This window comes from Corvus brachyrhynchos, unplaced genomic scaffold, assembly GCF_000691975.1.
Source record: "Corvus brachyrhynchos isolate BGI_N302 unplaced genomic scaffold, ASM69197v1 scaffold200, whole genome shotgun sequence".
In the NCBI taxonomy this organism is placed as follows: domain Eukaryota; kingdom Metazoa; phylum Chordata; class Aves; order Passeriformes; family Corvidae; genus Corvus; species Corvus brachyrhynchos.
The window spans coordinates 3,274,953-3,278,638 of record NW_008236184.1 but is presented as its reverse complement, the minus strand read 5'-3'; positions in this window follow the sequence as shown (position 1 = coordinate 3,278,638).

Sequence of the window (3,686 nt, the reverse complement as noted above, 5' to 3'; positions counted from 1 at the left end):
GAAAGCTGCTTTCCCTGCAAAGTAACATCTGCAAACTGCCACAAGAGACTGCGGGAGCTTTGGGGGGGTCGGACGGTCGGGACGGATGGAGACGGATGGAGACGGGAGATCTCTGAAGTCAGATCTTGGAACATGCGGTTTATTGCAAAGGGCGTAGGTATAGGGGCACTGCTCAGAGCTGCAGCTGGCAGCTCTGAGCAGGCCCAAGAGAGCAAGAGAGTAAGCAGGTAAGTAACGAGAGAGAGAGAGCGAGAGGAATGAGAGTGAAGAAGAAGTATTGAGAGTGGAGTAAGAGAGAGTAAGAGTGGAGTAAGAGTGTCAGAAGTCCTGGTTACAATACAATAAATCATCTTCTGTACTGAATGTTCTAATTGTCACTAACCAATCTAATACAAGATACAAATCCTATAGCATTTACATACAGCCTATAAGAGTTCTTATATTACCATAGAGTGTTACATCTTAACTTCTAAAAACTACTCTTTGGACCCCTTCTGCTGAACTAGTAGGGTCTGCTCTGACCCTTGGACCTGCCTGCAAGCAGAGGGTATTGTTCAATCAAGAGGGGATTACCTTCAGTCGGCCATACCATTGTTTTCCAGTTGTTCAGTACCTAAGACTTGGTATTTCAAAAGCGGCTTTCATTTCGATGTCGCTTATATTTTTCATATTCCCAAAATCTTTTGTCAGGCAATCATATTTATAAGGCTTTCCTGTTTCATCTTCCCCAACAGGAGACCTGTAGCCAAAGAACAAACTTCTTCCCTTGCCGTCATCACCATGGTCTACTAAAGGAAACTTTATGATGCAAATACCAACTTCAGATCTCATTTTTGGTTGTCTCAGTGAATCCTGAGATTCTTAAGCAATTCTGCTAGTTGAGTGGCATGTTACACATAGGGGAGCTTAGTCTCCAAAAGCTCCTGGCAGTGGTCTGTTCTTCTGCCTGAACTTGCCTTAAGGAAAAGTATCACAGCACCTGTCAGAGTTTGAGCGCACAGAGCTGGTTGCCTTTGTGCTTATGGTGTGCACACATTAGAACCTTAGCTGGCCTCACTATGCTGGCAGGTAACCTGTATTTGTTGAACTTAAAATCAGTATAACTAGGCTGGGAAAACATTTCAGTGTAGAAAAAGCAATTTCACCCAAAGGAGAAAAAAACAAAGTCAAGAAATAGTTCCTAAATTCTCTGTATCCTTAGCCATGGTTGCTTGCTGTTGATGCTGCTGTGCTGTTTTCTGGGCAAACATGTTGGGCTGCATTCTGCTGAAAGAAGTTCAGCCAAATTTCAGCCAAGCAGGAAAATGTTTTGTCAAAGCTACACAAATCTGCAGTGGGGAAAATGGTCTCATGTAACAGCAAACAAGTCCTATTATTAAACTTGGGAGCAGTCTACAAAGCCTTCTGTCAGAATTCAGCATCAGTGAAACATCACAGAGAGGCCACAGATCTGCATGGTGGGTTGTCATTCTTTTAGAGAAACACATTCCATGGGCCATAGATGAGTGAATCAACATAGATCTGTGGCCTTAGATGAACTCTGAATCTCCCCAAAATCTTGCAAGTGCAGGCCAAAGCCCCAAGTCACCAGAGCACAGATTTAGCTTTATGTCAACCTGACTTAGAACGTTTACATAGTATTTGCTGAATAGGAATAGTCTTCAGAAAAAAAGATGAGATTCAGTATAAAAGATTGTGCCTTCATCTGGCATCTGAAAATTTCACAGGATGGAAATCTGGACAATGTCTTAGAAAAATAATAAAAATTACCAATTTGGCATCAGACAGAGAATGTTCTGCTGGGACTGTGTTCATGCCTGTTACTCTGTTTCTAATTAACTTGATTTTGGAGCAGTGGATGCTGTCCAAAAATTTACATAAATAACAAATATAGTGAAAAGTACAGATTTCCTGGGGTGTTTTAATTTAACATTAACCAGATGCATTTGCAATAGAGGCTAAATTCAAAGTGTGGTGCCTTAAAGCATTTAAACCATTTACAATGGAAAACTTCCTATCTAGAAGGAGTATGCCCCAAGAGATTCATATGCCTGCTTGTAACTATTCAATATGGCCAATATTTTAAAAGCTTATAGCCAGGTCAAGCCCTATGGTGCATTTATCCATCATTGGTATGAAAATACGGTTATCAGGTTCCCCAATAAATATGTATTTATAAAATGTTCATATTAGCATAACCTGCTGGGCCTGCTCAGGTACAAAATCTATTGAAATGGATTTCTTCCTGAAGGAGGTATCCTTCTATTTAGTTACCCCCAAGAGACTCAGTGCCTTTTGCTCCCAAATCTCCCAGTGTTCCACAGTGGTTGGGGAGCTCTGGGTACAAAGGGAAAACAGACACAGGGGTAAACTGAGCCAGTGAAACTCGTGCTTGGAAGAGGACAAGCGAGAGCAGGGCCTGGCAGAGATGGTGTAGGGAGCCCAATCTGCTGGGTCATGCTATCCCCCAGGAACAAAGGGAAAAACATTTCAGTCAGCAGGAGTTTGGAGAGCAAAGGTAGGGATGAACTTTCATAGAAACAGATACAAATATTCAGGTCTTGGCAGGCACTGCTTTGGAGATTCATCTTCCCCTTCAGATGTATCTATACATGACTACTCTTCTGGCACCCTCCTAAATCAGACTAGTCATGTACTTTGCATGCAAGCCAGGGTATTTATCCTGAAAAAGGGAGAGTATATTTTAATAGAGTCATGAAATTCACTAAGAACCAGTAACTTCTCATGGAAAACACTCTTACTGAGTCTGCTGAGAGCCTGTATTTTTCCCTTCTTCCCTGTTCTTCATTTATTAAGGAGATTTGGATGACAGCAAGGTTATTTTTTCTTGAAGTTCAATTTCTTCTCCTTCATCTAAAACCACAAGCTGCTGACTGTGAAGTTGCAATTCCCCATGATGAAAGAGAAAACATTTGCAATAAGACAATAAAAAGGAAGGCTGTTTAAGGCCAGAATGAAGAATCAAGATTTCAAAACATAAAAGATGTGGTGCTTAAAGGTATAAGAAGTATTTTTTCTGAAGATTTATAAGGATAACTGGATCTTTAAACAATGCTGGTGTTTTCTGGCACTTCTGCAGCTATCTGGAAAGCCCTTAACACTGGAAGAGCTCTCTTGATTTCTCCTAGTGCTTTCTAGTAATTACACCAGTCCATTTTATCCATATTCCTGATGCTTTCTAGGAATTCACCTTCTGCTTTCTAACCATTCATTTACTGCTTCCTAGGAATCTTCCCACTACTTTCTAGGGCTTCCCTTACATTTTAGAAATCCTGATACTTTCTAGGAATGTTCTGTCTGTTTTCTGGGAATTTTTCCTATGCAATTTTCACAGTGTTCTAGGAATTCACATGCTGCTTTTTGAGGATGTTCTTGATTCTTTCTAGTACTTCTCTCCCCACTTACTTTTTTTTTTTTTTTCTTAATGCAGCTTTCTAGAAATTCCCCAAGTCTTCTCTGAAAATCTCAAGTCAGCAGTAAGAGAAGGAAGAGAAGGGCTGCTTGGTGAAGGAAGCTGTGAGCAACCACAGTGCAGACAGGACTGGGCCCCATGGCAGCTCCTTGGGGCCAGCAGAGCAGGGCTGGGACAGTGGCTGTTCCAGTGATACCCCAGACACTTCCAGACAAAGGCAAGGAGCAAGTCTTGTCCAAAGTCAGACTAGGAA